We start from the raw sequence: 19,654 nt of genomic DNA, 5'->3' as shown, positions 1-19,654 counted from the left end.
ATACTGGAGGGGTTCGGATGATAACTCTGAAGGTGGACTTTTTAGGCATAGATGCGGTTGGATGGCGGTCTATGTACTTTGTCGTAATGCCCAATTAAATCTCACTATACTCATCATAATATGTATGTGCATGGTCATGCCCTCTTTATTTGTCAATTGCCCAACTGTAATTTGTTCACCCAACATGCTGTTTATCTTATGGGAGAGACACCTCTAGTGAGCTGTGGACCCCGGTCCAATTCTCTATACTTGAAATACAATCTCTCGCAATACTTGTTCTACTGTTTTCTCGCAAACAATCATCTTCCACACAATACGGTTAATCCTTTGTTACAAGCAAGCCGGTGAGATTGACAACCTCACTTGTTTCGTTGGGGCAAAGTACTTTGGTTGTGTTGTGCAGGTTCCACGTTGGCGCCGGAATCCCTGGTGTTGCGCCGCACTACATCCCGCCGCCATCAACCTTCAACGTGCTTCTTGGCTCCTCCTGGTTCGATAAACCTTGGTTTCTTTCTGAGGGAAAACTTGCTGCTGTGCACATCATACCTTCCTCTTGGGGTTCCCAACGAACGTGTGAGTTACACGCCATCAATCACATAACAGAATAAATAAATAGATGCTAGACTCTACACCCTCTTGTTGGATGATGAACACCACTAACTGTGTAGGATTACACGAACCCTCAATGCCGGAGTTAACAAGCTCCACAATATTTGATGTTCATATTTAAATAACCTTAGAGTGCATGACAGATCAACACAACCAAACCAAGTACTAACATAGCAATAGTTAACTTCATAATCTACAAGAGATCACAATCATAGCCTACGCCAAGTACTACACGATGCACACACTGTCACCATTACACCGTGCAGGAGGAATAAACTACTTTAATAACATCACTAGAGTAGCACATAGATAAATTGTGATACAAAACACATTGCAATCATAAAGAGATATAAATAAGCACTTCACTATGCCATTCATAACAGTGAATAAGTATTCTGTGAAATATAGCCTAAGAGACCCACACGGTGCACACACTATCACCTTTACACACGTGGGACAAGGAGTCTCCGGAGATCACGTAAGTAAAATTCACTTGACTAGCATGACGACATCTAGATTACAAGCATCATCATATGAATCTCAATCATGTAAGGCAGCTCATGAGATTATTGTATTGAAGTACATAGGAGAGAGATGAACCACATAGCTACCGGTACAGCCCCGAGCCTCGATGGAGAACTACTCCCTCCTCATGGGAGACAACGGTGTTGATGGAGATGGCGGTGGTGTCGATGGAGGAGCCTTCCGGGGCACTTCCCCGCCCGGCGGCGTGCCGGAACAGAGACTCCTGTCCCCCAGATCTTGGCTTCGCGATGGCGGCGGCTCTGGAAGGTTTCTCGTACCGTGGCTTTTTCGTATCGAAGATTTAGGTCGAGGGGCTTCTTATAGGCGAAGAGGCGGCGTCAGAAGGTCAACGAGGCGACGACACCATAGGGCGGCGCGGCCAGGGCCTGGGCCGCGCCGGCCTACCTCCTGGGCCCCCTGTGGGTCCACTCTGGTGACTCTCGGGTGTTCTGGATGCTTCCGGGGATTCTAAGATCCTGGGCGTTGATTTCGTCCGATTCCGAGAATATTTCTTTACTAGGATTTCTGAAACCAAAAACAACAGAAAACAGCAACTGGCCCTTCGGCATCTCGTCAATAGGTTAGTTCCGGAAAACGCATAAATATGACATAAAGTATGCATAAAACATGTAGATATCATCAATAATGTGGCATGGAACATACGAAATTATCGATACGTCGGAGACGTATCAGTGGTCGAAATTTCCAATTCACAATATTGCAAAAATTGCTAGTGTGAGATTGTTGAATATGATAAAATGTTCCAACTTTGGATGAGCATAGCATTTGATCTAGGATGAATTTGACATGGTGATCTTTACAAAAAGTGTTCACCTTGATGTTGTCTTGGATGAGGTGCAAAGAGTTAGCAAGGTTTAGTTTGAAATTTTTGAATTGCAGAGGCTCAAAGTAGTGATCAGACTATAATTGGCAGTTTTGACCATTATCACATGTGAGCACAATTTGAGTTTGAAAATCATTTGATTTGTGTTTTCTTTGATTCCAAAAGTTGTAATAAGTGTTTAGTAACATTCTACAACTAATGGTGAAGACCAAAATGGTCTAGGGTCAAAATTTATAAAAATGGCATAAGCCATATGTGAGGGTTTTGTGAATTTCTAACTTTTATTCTTTTATTTTTCTTTGCTTCATTTTGACAAGAGTGAGGTTTATTTGGTGTTAGATTGAGTTAGGTGAAAGGTTCAAACCATTTTGAGGCAATGGAGGTGGCTAGGTCAAGATTTGATAATTTGGCTAAGTGCCACATATGCCTCTATGCATATGTTGGATTTTATTTTGGTTTCTCACTTGAATTGGTTGATAGGTGATTTGTTGAGTGTGTTGAGGTTTTTCAATTCATCTACTCAAGGTAGACAAAGCAAAGCTCATCATTTTACAAAAATTAGTCATAGGCTTGCATATGCCTTTTTCTTAAGATCTTTTCTTTTTATTTTATTTTTCCAAGATTGATGACAAGAGGGGTGAGGTTTAGGGTTTAGTAAGTTTTGCAATGGTTCACCACCATTTAGCAAAGTAAAAAAGGTAGAGTTTCAAAATCTCCATATTAGGGCTATATGCTCACATATGTCTTTTCCTTTATTTTAGGTTTCTCAAAATAGATCAATTTGATTTTTGAGAAGGTTAGGGTTTAGGGTTTTTCTTATTTGATTTCTTTCTCTTTGATTTTATTTGGTTTGTGATCTTCACTTGATCACTTTAGGGTTTTAGGGTTTATCACAATAGCATAATAACACTCATCATGGCAACACACAAATATTAGGTATGAGCACTAAGCATAGCACTCTATTTTAGAAAAGTTTTTGTTGGTTCTCATTTTTGGAAAAAGGAAATTCATTTTCTCTTTGTTTTGAAATTTGGGGTGTTACAAACCCTTCCCCCTTAAACAAATCTCGTCCCGAGATTTTAAGAAAAGTTAGGTTCCTAAGAGAGATTGGGCGATATGATTTAACAGGAAGACATACTTGGCATGGCCTGAGGTGCTTCTTGGGCTTCTGTGGCAGTCATGTTGTAGTAGCGGCCGTTGTTGTTCTAGTTCTTTCTTGCGGCAAAGCGGCGTTGGTTCTGAGCAGGTGCAGCGGTGTTGCCAGCAATCTTGGCGAGTCTCTTGGGTCACTCATTGGAGTAATGCCCAACTACACCACACTCATAACAAGTGATGGTGACCTTGTCCTTGGTCGCAACGGGGACAGCGTTGCTTCCGGTTCTGGGAGCGGTGTTGGTGTTGTTGTTGTTGTTGTTGGGGGCTCTGGGCGGAGCGCGGTTGTAGTAGTTGTTGTTGTTGTTGTAGCCTCCTGGCTTGGAGTTTCCTCCACTCCGGTTCTGATAACCGGGGCGCGAGTGCTGCATCGGGGGTTTGCTATTGTTTCTTGGAGTGAAACCTCCACTTGAGTTGGGGCGAAACTTCTGGGTATGGCTAGACCCACTTTGATTCGCCATGCGGCGTTTGCGGTTCTCATTGGCTTGGTTCAGCTTGCCCTCCATCTGGATGGCGGAGTCAACACGGGCTTCAAGGTCGGCGAAGGGGATGTTGACGAGGACAGTCTGCATCTCATCATGCAGTCCGTTCAGGAATCTCTCCTTCCTCTTCTCAACGGTGTCGGTCTCATCAGGGGCGTACCTCGACAGTGTAACAAACTTGTCTCGGTATTCTACCACCGTCATGCGACCTTGCTTCAGTTCACGGAACTCATCCCTCATCTTTTTGATAAGACCCGGGGGTACATGGTAATTGCTGAACTTTAGCTTGAAATCCTCCCAAGTCATGAACTGTCCTCCGTTCATGGCACGGGTGCTTGTCCACCAAGCGCGGGCTGGTCCAGCGAGATAGTGGGTTGCAAACAAGACTTTCTCGTTGGCTTCCACTCCGGCTACTTCCAGGTTGTTCTCCATAGTCTGGAGCCAGTCATCGGCATCGAGAGGTTCCTCTGTCTTGCTAAACACCGGAGGGTTGGTGTTCTGGAAGTTCTTGAGCTTGGATCCGGGGTGGTCATGATTTCCATGGCCTTGGTTGGCAATGTTCTGCAAGGCTGTGAGGTTGGCTTGGCGTTCGGCTCTTTCCGTCTCCCTGTCGGCAAGCAGGGTTTGCAGCAGTTGCATCATTGCGTCGTTGGTGCGATTGGGAGGGGCCATCTGAAGATATAGAAGATCATGAGATAAGGGGGAACATTCTATGGTTCATTTTGGGTAAGTTTGAAAACATTTGAAACTTGTAATCTTTTCATGACAAACATAACATTCATTCATTCATTCACACATAGTACAAACTAACACACTCATACTCCAATGGTTTTAAGAACCATTCTCATGCTACGATACAAAGGGCGGGATACAACTCACACCTACATAAGTGAAACTACTGCAACTACTCCTCATCCTCGACGTCGATCGGGACGTAGTCGTCGGGTCCTGCCTCCAGGAACTCGTAGTCCTCCTCCTCGGTGAACTCGTCCTCCTCAAAGTCGTCGTCGTCGCTCAGGAAGGCTCCTCCTCCCTGAAGGTCAATACCTCCGTCGTCATCCTCCATCTCTCTGAGCTGATCCTCCTGGGCCTTGACAGTGGCCTCAAGTGACGCGATCTTGGCACGAAGGCGCACAATCGTAGCGTCCTTCTTGGCACGCTGCTGGCGAAGGCTCTTGTTGTCGTTGTTGAGTAGCTTGATCGCCTCACCCTGCTCGATGATGTGAGCATGGGTCTGGTTCGCGTAGGCGCGAGTGGCGTCGAGGTCCTTCTGAGTCTGGTAGAGCATGAAGTCCAGGTGCTCAGCGTGGTGCCTCAACTCCGGGTGCGGCTGCAGCTCCATGGGCACTCCCATGGCATCACGCCTCACGAGATGCGCGAAGCGAGAGGCGAGGATGCGCACCACGTTCTGTCCACAGAGGCGCGCAAGTGCCTCCTGAAGGCCACGTGCGAGTCCGTCGAGCCAGTTGCTCTCGCGGAAGGAGAAAAGGATCCTCTCCGAGGTGGGAGGCTCCATCTTGCCCCTCAAGTCGGCAGTGATCACCCACTGCAACTCTCCTCCGGGCGTGTCGTCCAGCTGAATCCCGTGGAACTTGGGGTGTGGGCGCCCAAGGAAGTCAGAGACGGCGTTGAGGTCATGCTCGAAGATCAAGCTCCCTCCGTTCCCAAGCTGGTAAAACTTGGTGTTGATGGGTTCATTCGGCTTCATCTGAAAGAGAATTGGATGAGTAAGTTAGAGAGTGCAAAGTGTGGCAAAATTTTAAGTAGAGTCAAATAAGATAGAACATGATTCATCAATTTTTTTGAAAAAGTCTCAAAGGCAAGAGTGTAAGTAACTTTTCACAAATATTTTCTTTATTTGATTTCAAAGTTAAATTTTTCAGAACGCCCATTCTAACTAAGGTCTTCTAAGGTCAAACAATGGCTCTGATACCAACTTGTCAACACCCGGATTTTTACGTCCGAATGCCTATTATGTCATACATCGCAATCCCAGGAATATTGTTGTTGCGAGGCATAATAGTTAAGTATCACAGTCATCATTCATTACAAACCATATTGTCTTACAATTGGAATCACATCATCCATATTACAGGAATAGTTGATCTATTGATCAACGAACAAACACAAGTTCACATAGCGGAAGCGTAAGATACAAGGACTCTCTAGTCCACAGGCCAACGCTTGACGTCGGAAGACTCCTGGTTGTCGTAGGCGCCCTGCTGGTCATCTCCTTGTTCATCATCATACTCTGGCCATTTGAATAGCCAGGGACAAAGCCGTGAGTACTTCAAGTACTCGCAAACTAATACTAATGTAAGTTCTAGACATTCTAGTAAGGTTTGCTAAGCTCTAGTTTATTTGCATAAAGCTAGTTTGAGTTCACAAGTACTTGAGAAAAGCTTATTCAAGTGCTAACTAACTCAAGTGGGAACATTAGTGTCATTCCCACCAATTAAGTGGTGATTTCAATTCAATTCACCACAAGTCATTTCACCATCTTCTTTCAACATCATTTTCAAAGATATGACATCAGAAACTGTATGGCCTTTCCAACCGTCCGTAACCGTGGACGCGGCTATTCGAATAGATTGACACTCTGCAGAGGTTGCACACTTGTGCCACAACATTTGATTTTATCCGTCGGGATTACCCCGAATCATCGTAACACAGTACGCGAATCATCAACCATAACCTTTCACTTATAAATTCTAGTATGAGCACCTCTCCCCATGAGCTTGGCCTCCCAGTGAAGACCAACTGTCAACCTGGGAACTGCACAGGGCTTGGCCGTACAATTCACCTCAATTCACATCTTTTTTTCAACAACGGAGGCAGCCTCAAGCATAACCCCTATGATGTGTGTTTAGAGGGAACCCATACTAAGATGCATAAACTTCCAGTTAAGCCCCACCCATAATCAGGTATTGTGGGGGTACTTACTATTGGAAAGGTATCGCATTCAAACCAATATCATTTTTTTATCAAAAATCACTATCTTCTCTTGGTCATATTCACCTTAAAAATCATTCAATGGAATGCTTCACCATTCCAAGGTTTCAAATCTCAAAACAAGTCACATTGTTGCCATCTAAAGTAGTCAAGTTTTAATTCATTAGCACTAGCTCTAAATCATGAGGGGTGCTACCTTGCTTTGCTACAATGAGACTCACTTTACTACTCTAGTAACTTTCCTTTACTTTGACCAAAGTTAACTATAAAAGTAACTCTTTGAAAAAACAAGTAAAAACTTGTAATGTATAAACTTGGGGTAGGCTTATGTAAGAAAAGGTAAGATTCATGGTGCCTTTCCCCAAGGGGCTTTGCACTTTGCAAGAATATTAGCTTGCATTGGTGTTAGCTTGCCTTGGTGGTTGATGTGGTCAAAGTGCTCTTCTTCTTCTGGGTAGAATCCTTCTTCTTCCTGGTATTCTCCGGCACTAGCGTCTATATACGAATACGAGGATACAATCACCAAAGAATAATTAAGTATTCTTAATTAGCCTTAATGGCTCACTCCAAATGATCTAGCATCATTACTTAACATTGCTACTTAAAATTAGTCTTAGGGTTCCTTACTTAGTGTTAGAGAATAACTTCTCTCCTTATATATGTAAATGATAGTTTCCATATAGTTTTTGAGAAATAATTTTCTCTCATTGAATCTTCTTAAGATTTAATTTCCTCAAACAATTATACATGAAATCATGTTGACATAAGTCAACCATTCATCATCATCATTTGAGGAATTGATTTAAATGAGGTAGAATACCTCATACCATTTAATAATGCCTATTATGATTTAAATTCACCAAGCATTTCATTTGAGAGTATTTGACCAGGGGTCCATACTTCATATGAAAGTATTTGGGACAAGATTTAAATGAAGTGAAGCACTTCATATAATTTGCATAATAGTTTTGGACAATATCAATTACATAAACTAGTCATATTGTCCATTAATTTAACTAAGCCATGATCATGAAAAGTGACCACACCATTTTCTTGCATAAACAATTAGTGTAAGTCAAATGTGAGCTATTGGAGTTGGAATGAACTTAATATCTATTTTGGTTGATTTTTAATAATTATTTGAATGTGAAAATTCCCTGCCTTATTCTTTTTATCAGATTAATTATACAACAAATCTTGACATGGGACCAGTGGCATTGGATAGATCTTTTCTCTAGCTTTCCAACAACATAAAATTCCTCAAATTTGGTTGGGTAGATTTGAAACTATTCAATTTCTAAAACAGGTTCAGTATTAAAATTTATTCCCAATTTATTTAACAGGATTTGAAAAATGGGCCGGCGGGAAATTAAACGGGCCGAAAGATTTGAAAAGCCAGGGGGCAGCCCAACTAGCGCTGCGGGCCAGCTGACAGGGGGACCCACTCTTCAGCGAGCCAGGCTTACCAAATCGGTACCGTTCAACGTGCGCCGTCGGATTAGAAGCAGATCGTGCGGAGGAGCGTCGTCGTCATCGTCGTCGAGAGGGGCTTGCTGGAGCGGCGGAGGAAGGGGATCGGCGGAGAGCTGGGGCTCCGGCGAGGGTCGGCGTTGACGCGAGGCGACGTTGTCGTCGACGGCGAGTGCAGTGGTACCGGTGGCTACTCCGATGGTGGCCGAAATCGACGGCGCCTTCTGCAGCTCCGCCGCGGACACGAGCTAACGATTGGGGCTGGCTAGCGCTCAATGTGGATGGGCGAGGGGCCGAGGATGATCAGGAGGAAGAGGGGAAGCGAGGTGCGTGAAGATTTCGTCCAGGGTCGCTCCCCTTTTATAGCGACGCGAGGTGCGGCGGGTGCGAGCTTCGGGTCGACCATGGCGCGATGATCACGGCGGCGTAGGTAGCTAATCGAGGGCACAACATTGTGCTGTGGTTCCTGGCGGACCTCCTGGCGGCAACCGCGGGGCGGGACAGTGCCGAAGTTGGTCGAGGGAGAGGGGTGCACAACGCGGCCGTGGCGGAAGGTGTCGGCGATGGCGACTGCTGCGGCGCTCACGCCAAGAATGGAGCATGTCTGGTGGGCGGCTGTCGCCCAGTGGCGTTCGCTGGAGAAGGGAGAGGGCGAGAGGGGCCAGGGTTGACGGCGCACGTCGTCGTGCTGTGGCGTCCAGGGCATGCCGATGCGCACCCTGGCGCATTCTGGGCGCCATGGACACGGCGCGTTCCCGGCGGTGCCGTGTCATTCTCCGACCAGGGTTGGTCCAGGCTGGTCCGATGAGGGCTAGGTGGCGCTCAGGGGCATGGTGGCCAGTGGAGGAGTGAAGGAGAGGAGAGGGGAGTGAGCCAAGTGTGGCATGGCCGGCATGGCCATGGCCATGATGGTTTTGCCCCCCTTTTAGGGTTACTATGCATGGGCTAGGGTGAGAGGAGTCAAGGGGACCAGAGAGAGGGATTTGGGGCAGGTTAGGGTTAGATAGGACACTATTTCAAATAGTGTTGCATTGTTCCATAGTTGAAATTTGATGTAATTTACCAAATTTGGTTTGATTCAAAAGGTGGAAAGATTTGGAAATGTGGTATTTAGTTGAGTTGTATTTGACCAGAGAAAATGAGGTGTGGTGGTGGAAATTTCCAATTCACAATATTGCAAAAATTGCTAGTGTGAGATTGTTGAATATGATAAAATGTTCCAACTTTGGATGAGCATAGCATTTGATATAGGATGAATTTGACATGGTGATCTTTACAAAAAGTGTTCACCTTGATGTTGTCTTGGATGAGGTGCAAAGAGTTAGCAAGGTTTAGTTTGAAATTTTTGAATTGCAGAGGCTTAAAGTAGTGATCAGACTATAATTGGCAGTTTTGACCATTATCACATGTGAGCACAATTTGAGTTTGAAAATCATTTGATTTGTGTTTTCTTTGATTCCAAAAGTTGTAATAAGTGTTTAGTAACATTATTCAACTAATGGTGAAGACCAAAATGGTCTAGGGTCAAAATTTATAAAAATGGCATAAGCCATATGTGAGGGTTTTGTGAATTTCTAAATTTTATTCTTTTATTTTTCTTTGCTTCATTTTGACAAGAGTGAGGTTTATTTGGTGTTAGATTGAGTTAGGTGAAAGGTTCAAACCATTTTGAGGCAATGGAGGTGGCTAGGTCAAGATTTGATAATTTGGCTAAGTGCCACATATGCCTCTATGCATATGTTGGATTTTATTTTGGTTTCTCACTTGAATTGGTTGATAGGTGCTTTGTTGAGTGTGTTGAGGTATTTCAATTCATCTACTCAAGGTAGACAAAGCAAAGCTCATAATTTTCGAAAAATTATTCATAGGCTTGCATATGCCTTTTTCTTAAGATCTTTTCTTTTCTTTTTATTTTTCCAAGATTGATGACAAGAGGGGTGAGGTTTAGGGTTTAGTAAGTTTTGCAATGGTTCACCACCATTTAGCAAAGTAAGAAAGGTAGAGTTTCAAAATCTCCATATTAGGGATATATGCTCACATATGTCTTTTCCTTTATTTTAGGTTTCTCAAAATAGATCAATTTGATTTTTGAGAAGGTTAGGGTTTAGGGTTTTTCTTATTTGATTTCTTTCTCTTTGATTTTATTTGGTTTGTGTTCTTCACTTGATCACTTTAGGGTTTTAGGGTTTATCACAATAGCATAATAACACTCATCATGGCAACACACAAATATTAGGTATGAGCACTAAGCATAGCACTCTATTTTAGAAAAGTTTTTGTTGGTTCTCATTTTTGGAAAAAGGAAATTCATTTTCTCTTTGTTTTGAAATTTGGGGTGTTACAATAATCAACATCACATAGTATTCCATATTCATCGGATCCCAACAAACACAACATGTAGCATTGCAATAGATGATCTTGATCATGATAGGCAGCTCACAAGATCTAACATGATAGCACAATGAGGAGAAGACAACCATCTAGCTACTGCTATGGACCCATAGTCCAAGGATGAACTACTCACACATCAATCCGGAGGCGATCATGGTGATGAAGAGTCCTCCGGGAGATGATTCCCCTCTCCGGCGGGGTGCCGGAGGCGATCTCCTGAATCCCCCGAGATGGGATTGGCGGCGGCGGCGTCTCTGGAAGGTTTTCCGTATCGTGGCTCTCGGTACTGGGGTTTTCGCGACGAAGGCTTTAAGTAGGCGGAAGGGCAGAGTCGGAGGGCTGACGAGGGGCCCACACACTAGGGCGGCGCGAGCCCCTTCCTGGCCGCGCGGCCCTAGTGTGGCGGCGCCTCGTGGCCCCACTTCGTAACTCCTTCGGTCTTCTGGAAGCTTCGTGGAAAAATAAGACCCTGGGCGTTGATTTCGTCCAATTCCGAGAATATTTCCTTTGTAGGATTTCTGAAACCAAAAAAAGCAGAAAACATAAACTGGCTCTTCGGCATCTCGTCAATAGGTTAGTGCCGGAAAATGCATAATAATGACATAAAGTGTGTATAAAACATGTGAGTATCATCATAAAAGTAGCATGGAACATAAGAAATTATAGATACGTTTGAGACGTATCAAGCATCCCTAAGCTTAGTTCCTACTCGTCCTCGAGTAGGTAAACGATAACAAAGATAATTTCTGAAGTGACATGCTATCATAATCTTGATCAATACTATTGTAAAGCACATGAGATGAATGCAGCGATTCGAAGCAATGGTAAAGACAATGATTTAAACAACTGAATCATATAGCAAAGACTTTTCATGAATATTACTTTCAAGACAAGCATCAAAGAGTTGCATAAGAGTTAACTCATAAAGCAATAAATTCATAGTAGAAAGATTTGAAACAACACAAAGGAATATATAAGTTTCAGCGGTTGCTTTCAACTTCAACATGTATATCTCATGGATAATTGTCAACACAAAGTAATATGATGAATGCAAATAAGCAAGTATGTAAGAATCAATGCACATAGTTGACACAAGTGTTTGCTTCTAAGATAGAAATAAGTAGGTAAACTGACTCAACATAAAGTAGAACAAAGGCCCTTCGCAGAGGGAAGCATGGATTACTATTTTTGTGCTAGAGCTTTTATTTTGAAAACATAGAAACAATTTTGTCAACGGTAGTAATAAAGCATATGTGTTATGCATAAGACATCTTATAAGTTGCAAACCTCATGCATAGATTACCAATAGTGCTCGCACCTTGTCCTAATTAGCTTGGATTTACATGGATTATCATTGCATAACATATGTTTCAACCAAGTGTCACAAAGGGGTACCTCTATGCCGCCTGTACAAAGGTCTAAGGAGAAGGTTCGCATTGGATTTCTCGCTTATTTTGATTATTCTCAACTTAGACATCCATACCGGGACAACATAGAAAACAGATAATGGACTCCTCTTTAATGCATAAGCATTCAACAACAAATAATATTCTCATAAGAGATTGAGGATTAGTGTCCAAACTGAAACTTCCACCATGATTCATGGCTTTAGTTAGCGGCCCAATGTTCTTCTCTAACAATATGCATACTCAAACCATTGATCATGATAAATCACCCTTACTTTAGACAAGACGAACATGCATAGCAACTCACATGATATTCAACAAAGGTGTAATAGTTGATGGCGTCCCCGTAAACATGGTTACCGCTCAACAAGCAACTTATAAGAAATAAGATACATAAGTTACATATTCAATACCACAATAGTTTTTAAGCTATTTTCCCATGAGCTATATATTGCAAAGACAAAGAATGGAATTTTAAAGGTAGCACTCAAGTAATTTACTTTGGAATGGCAGATAAATACCATGTAGTAGGTAGGTATGGTGGACACAAATGGCATAGTTTTTGGCTCAAGGATTTGGATGAACGAGAAGTATTCCCTCCCAATACAAGGCTTAGGCTAGCAAGGTTGTTTGAAGCAAACACAAGTATGAACCGGTACAGCAAAACTTACATAAGAACATATTGCAAGTATTATAAGACTCTACATTGTATTCCTTGTTGTTCAAACACCTCACCAGAAAATATCTAGACTCTAGAGAGACCAATCATGCAAACCAAATTTTAACAAGCTCTATGTAGTTCTTCATTAATAGGTGCAAAGTACATGATGCAAGAGCTTAAACATGATCTATAAGAGCACAACAATTGCCAAGTATCAAATTATTCAAGACATTATACCATTTACCACATGAAGCATTTTCCGTTTCCAACCATTATAATGATGAACGAAGCAGTTTCATCCTTCGCCATGAACATTAAAAGTAATGCTAAGAACACGTGTGTTCATATGCAACAGCGGAGCGTGTGTCTCTCCCAAACAAAGAATGCTAGGATCCGATTATTCAAGCAAAAACAAAAATAAAAACAAATATACGCTCCAAGTAAAGCACATAAGATGTGACGGAATAAAAATATAGTTTCACTAGAGGTGACCTGATAAGTTGTCGATGAAGAAGGGATGCCTTGGGCATCCCCAAGCTTAGATGCTTGAGTCTTCTTAAAATATGCAGGGATGAACCACAGGGGCATCCCCAAGCTTAGACTTTTCACTCTTCTTGATCATATTGTATCATCCTCCTCTCTTGACCCTTGAAAACTTCCTCCACACCAAACCCAAAACAAACTCATTAGAGGGTTAGTGCATAATCAAAAATTCACATATTCAGAGGTGACATAATCATTCTTAACACTTCTGGACATTGCACAAAGCTACTGAAAGTTAATGGAATAAAGAAATCCATCTAACATAGCAAAATAGGCAATGCAAAATAAAAGGCAGAATCTGTCAAAACAGAACAGTCCGTAAAGACGAATTTTTCTGGGGCACTTAACTTGCTCAGATGAAAATGCTCAAATTGAATGAAAGTTGCGTACATATCTGAGGATCACGAACGTAAATTGGCAGATTTTTCTGAGTTACCTACAGATGGGGCGGCTCAATTTCGTGACAGTAAGAATTCTGTTTCTGCGCAGTAATCCAAATCTAGTATCAACCCTATTATCAAAGACTTTACTTGGCACAACAATGCAATAAAATAAAGATAAGGAGATGTTGCTACAGTAGTAACAACTTCCAAGACTCAAATATAAAATAAAAGTGCAGAAGTAAAATAATGGGTTGTCTCCCATAAGCGCTTTTCTTTAACGCCTTTCAGCTAGGCGCAGAAAGTGTGAATCAAGTATTATCAAGAGATGAAGCATTAACATTCTTACCAGGGTCTTTGCGCTTACCCTTCTTACTCTTATTACTATTCTTGGGTTTAGGGAATACATGACCACATCCGGGCGTAGAGGTAAAATTTAGAGTGCCTTTCCCCACATCTATGATTGCTCCCACGAGTTTCAGCATGGACCTTCCAAGTGTGATTTGTCCTGTCCCTACACATTCAACAACGAGATAATCAGTGGATACCGTTCTTCCAAGAAAGGTTGTGAACACACCTTCAGCTATACCCTTAGGAATTATAACAGAGTTATCAGTAAGAGTTATTCCTTCTCCTCCTTCGATAAGGTCCCAAAGTGTCAAAGATTCATAAATTCTTTCGGGCATCGAGGCAAAACTCAGACATAATATCACAACGGGCATGAAAAGTTTCACCACAAATAGCAACTTTAATAGTAGGCACCCACATTGAAGGTTCAAAACTTACTGGAACATAATCATAATATTCGCGAATCTGGTTGTACCCTTCTTTTAAACAAGATATATTTGTCTCGAGGGTGTTTAATCTATTATGAATGCTAGCAAGAGATGAATCAAAATTATTAGTGGAGCTAGATGATGTAACCACTTTTCTTATGGCATTAAAAGCTTGATCCCCATCACAGTGAAGGAAATCTCCTCCCACTACAGCATCTAAGGCATATCTATAACGAAGAATAAGCCCAAAATAAAAGTTACTAAGAAGCAAACTTAGGGTCATTTTAGGTTCAGTTTTACTATAAGAATCAAAAATCCTAGACCAAGCTTCTTTAAAACTCTCTTCACCCCCTTGTTTAAAACTGAACATCGATTCCTCAGGTGATAGAGTAACAACTACTACCTCCGTTTCAAGGAATCAGGCGCCCTCATTTTACGTGTTTTTTGTTTGACCAAGAATAATTTCAAATAGATAAAGGTTGTTTACATGAAATTAGTATCATTGAAATGTGTGTTTCAATACGAATCCAACGATACTATTTACATATAATATAATCAAGATTTTGTTGCTTAATTTTTATGGTCAAAGTTCGTCTTGGAATACGCGTGCGCCTTATTCCTTGAAACGGAGGTAGTACAGGACTAGTCATGATAATAAAATAAAGTAAATGCAAGTAACTAAATTTTTTTGTGCTTTTTAATATGGAGAACGCAAACAAAGCAGTAAATAAAATAAAGTAAAGCAAGACAAAAACAAAGTAAAGAGACTGGAAGTGGAGACTCCCCTTGCAGCGTGTCTTGATCTCCCCGGCAACGGCGCCAGAAAAAGAGCTGCTGACGTGCAGTTGACGTGGGAGTTAGAAATCTCTGTGGTGTAATTTTCCTTCACGTCCCCGGCAATGGCGCCAGAAAAAGAGCTTGATACGCGTGAAGCACACGTCCGTTGGGAACCCCAAGAGGAAGGTGTGATGCATACAGTAGCAAGTTTCCCCTCAGTAAGAAACCAAGGTTATCGAACCAGTAGGAGTCAAGGAACAAGTGAAGGTTGTTGGTGGCGGAGTGTAGTGCGGCGCAACACCAGGATTCCGGCGCCAACGTGAAACCTGCACAACACAATCAAAGTACTTTGCCCCAACGTAACAGTGAGGTTGTCAATCTCACCGGCTTGCTGTAAACAAAGGATTAAATGTATAGTGTGGAAGATGATGTTTGCGAAGAACAGTAAAGAACAAGTATTGCAGTAGATTGTATTTCAGATGTAGAGAATGGACCGGGGTCCACAATTCACTAGTGGTCTCTCCAATAAGAAATAATATGTTGGGTGAACAAATTACAGTTGGGCAATTGACAAATAAAGATGGCATAACAATGCACATACATATCATGATGACTACTATGAGATTTAATCAGGGCATTACGACAAAGTACATAGACCGCTATCCAGCATGCATCTATGCCTAAAAAGTCCACCTCCGGGTTAGCATCCACACCCCTTCCATTATTAAGTTGCAAACAACAGACAATTGTATTAAGTATGGTGCGTAATGTAATCAACACAAATATCCTTGGACAAAGCATTGATGTTTTATCCCTAGTGGCAACAGCACATCCACAACCTTAGAACTTTACATCACCTGTTCCAGATTCAATGGAGGCATGAACCCACTATCGAGCATAAATACTCCCTCTTGGAGTCACAAGCATCAACTTGGCCAGAGCCTCTACTAGCAACGGAGAGCATGCAAGATAAGAAAGAACACATATATGATAAATTGATAATCAACTTGACATAGTATTCCATATTCATCGGATCCCAACAAACACAACATGTAGCATTACAAATAGATGATCTTGATCATGATAAGCAGCTCACAAGATCTAAACATGATAGCACATGAGGAGAAGACAACCATCTAGCTACTGCTATGGACCCATAGTCCAAGGATGAACTTCTCACACATAAACTCGGAGGCGATCATGGTGATGAAGAGTCCTCTGGGAGATGATTCCCCTCTCCGGCAGGGTGCCGGAGGCGATCTCCTGAATCCCTCGAGATGGGATTGGCGGCGGCTACGTCTCTGGAAGGTTTTCCGTATCGTGGCTCTCGGTACAGGTGTTTTCGTGACGGAGGCTTTAAGTAGGCGGAAGGGTAGGGTTGGAGGCGTCACGAGGGGCCCACACACTAGGGCGGCGCGGGCCCCTCCCTGGCCGCGCGGCCTTAGCGTGGCGGCGCCTCGTGGCCCCACTTCGTAACTCCTTCGGTCTTCTGGAAGCTCCGTGGAAAAATAAGACCCTGGGAGTTGATTTCATCCAATTCCGAGAATATTTTCTTTGTAGGATTTCTGAAACCAAAAACAGCAGAAAACAGCAACTGGCTCTTCGGCATCTCGTCAATAGGTTAGTGCCGGAAAATGCATAATAATGACATAAAGTGTGTATAAAACATGTGAGTATCATCATAAAAGTAGCATGGAACATAAGAAATTATAGATACGTTTGAGACGTATCAGTGGACTATTTTGTCTTGCAGTGCCTTCGGGAGGCGTGCTTGTACTTGCGAACGCTGTTCCCATGGCTCCAACTCCTGCCATGGCCATGTTATAAAGTGCTTCTCTTGGATCTCCGGGAGGTGGCCTAGACGCCAGGATGAAAACCTGTGTCGCCATATATCCAGCTTCTGGTGTCTTTGGGATAATATCCCCCCTTGTATCTATCGACATAAAGGACATGTCGAGGTTTTGGACTAGGTTCTCCCTCTCGGCCTCAGGTATATGCTGCAACCGAGACCTTGCCCTATTTCGAGCTGCTCTGTGACTGTCTCCTCCCGAAGTGCCTGATTGTCGACTCAACTCAGCTCTTCGCCTGCTTGACTCGGAAGTCGCGGCTTGCCTCCTATCTAGCTCAGCTTTCTGTTTTTCAAGTTATCATCTAACACGGGCGAGTCTATATTGGTATGCTTGTAACTCTTCAGCTGTGGCGGCCGTAGTCTTCGGCTCCGTGCCGTCGATAGGTTTCGCAACTCTGTCCCAAACTGCTTGCGGAAATTGTACCATCTGTCGTGTTGCAGGTCCAACATATTTGGTTCCCAAACCTCGCGTAAGATCAGCGGGATCGATGTACGGATTTCCCGCATCATGGAAAGCCTCTGATGTCTCCTCTTGTGGGCGACTTGCTTCTCCAATTGCATAGATTTGATGATATTTTGAAGTTTGACCTTTATCGGGATTGGTGACACCGTCGCATAGATCGGCGAAGACCTCCCTGGCGGAAGTGGATCTGGCGATGAAGCTGAAGTTGTCAACGCTGTCTGAGTCGCTGCTTATATTGGAGTCGGCAAACGACTCGAAGGACATGCTGCCGAAGATCTTGGTGAGTTTTTCACTTGTTGCAGTCTCGACGAAGCGTGGCGACAAGATCTCCTCATCACTCATCTCGAACGATGATTCCGAAAGATCGGACCCGACCACCCACGAAACCGGAAGCTCGAGACGATGTGATCACTCTTTTCCGACGCGCAAGTGGAACCTTCCGAACATCATCTCCATAGGCTCCTCCAGATACGCATATGCATCCAAACGGGAGGGCGGGTGAGGAACAAAATCGACTAAACCAGTTTCGATCTGTTTACCTCTGTCCATCGCGTTGCTTGCTACCGAAGATGTCGACGATGTTGAGCGTGCCATCGAGATCAGCTCCTTTTCGCCTCTACTTCCCACAAACGGCGCCAATTGACAAGGTATCGACTTGCCAATGCCTACAGATTGTAGACTAGGGTTTTAGTAGGAAGTAGAGGGCAAGTAGATCTCGAGGTTTCAGCCGGAAAAGTACTCGACTGCTAGAAAACTAGGGTTGTGTTGACAATGAAATCGATCCTCTCTTTGTCCTTCGACTCCCCCTTATATAGGAGGTGGAGCCGAAGGTTTCGTGATGTACAAGTTACAGAAACCGGGAGACTCTTTGAGTTCGTCCTGTAATAATTACAAGTCTTATTCCTAATACAACTCTATCTTTCCAAAACTATCTCTTAATTGGGCTTCCGAGCTTCATAAACGTCGGGTCATGGGCCTTCAGTAAATCCCGGGTACCCTCTTCGGCAGGCCCATTGGGGATGCCTATGTCATTGGCAAGGATGCTATAATGCATAGTATGAAATGCAATCGTCCCAAGCGTGACCTAACCTCGATGATTTAAGATGGATGAGTTGTAAAGATTTCTTTAGGGTGTGTTGCACTTTTAGGATGATGCTCAAACAAGGTTCTTATTAGGGTTGGTGATATTATAACATAGACAAGTGATATAATGCATCATAACAAGCATACACACAAAGGAATGGTGATTGTACAACAAGTCAAGAGTAGTTGTCAGTTTTAAGTTCTACAGAACATGGTTGATGATTACTTGTATTTTACTTCAAAAGAATAACTTTTGAAGATCAGGTTAAATAAGAATATGAACTACTATAATTAGGAGCTATGGGTTTCTAGGGTTTACTATTACTTCACCTTTGCTTTACTAAGTAACTAGTTGAATGTCCATGCGTTGCTACGGTCTAACATAGGATTTAGGTTTTAATTAGTGTGTGATTATGTGAAATACTGATAACATTGATATTACTTGTACTTTCTTACCAATGAAATTTCTCCTTATCCCTTTTAATTCTTTGAGGAACTAAATAATACTCCCTACATTCCATATTAGTTATCTATTATTTAGAGGGATCTAGATATATGAGAACCAACCTGTGGTTGGATGGTTAGAAAGGCACTGACACCTCTAACCCACCAAGGATCAAACCCTAGGTTTAACGCTCTAGTGTCTCATAAAAAGACAAACAATTCTTCAGTGGGAGGCAATGTTCTCGTCGACAGCGAGACATCTATGGTGACTTCGTCAATCTAGCAGATCAGTTCCTCAACTCAATCTTCGTATGCGCTCATAAGGGTAAGGTGTGTGTGCGTTCATAGGGGTGAGTGCATGTACTTATTTGTGAGCGTTTGCGGTGTAATGTGTTTTGCAAAAAAAAATCTAGACATATCATTTCCATCCAAATCAACGACAATTGATGTGAAACATAATGAGTACTTGCATTGTCTGTCAAAAATATCAATCAATTCAGTTAAATAGTATCCGCAAAAAAAATCTAGACATAGCATTTCCATACAAATGAACGACAACTGATGTGAAACATAATGAGTACTTGCATTTGTCTGTCAAAAATATCAACCAATTCAGTTAAATAGTATCCATTCCACCTTGGTTTGATTAGGATACACTCCGGGTAAAGGGGCACATGATTATATTATACAATCATAGGAAGGCATGGAGAATTAATATTCAATGTGGCGCGGTTGGGTCTGTGGCTCGGGCTCATCGATGTAGAGCTCGCCGGGGTGGCGGGATGCCCTCCTCGCCGATGTCGCCGGCGTGCGAGGCTCCGCGTGAGGCTTAGCCGTTGCCGTGCGC

Source organism: Lolium rigidum, chromosome 4, assembly GCF_022539505.1.
Source record: "Lolium rigidum isolate FL_2022 chromosome 4, APGP_CSIRO_Lrig_0.1, whole genome shotgun sequence".
Taxonomy (NCBI): domain Eukaryota; kingdom Viridiplantae; phylum Streptophyta; class Magnoliopsida; order Poales; family Poaceae; genus Lolium; species Lolium rigidum.
This window is presented reverse-complemented; position numbering follows the sequence as displayed.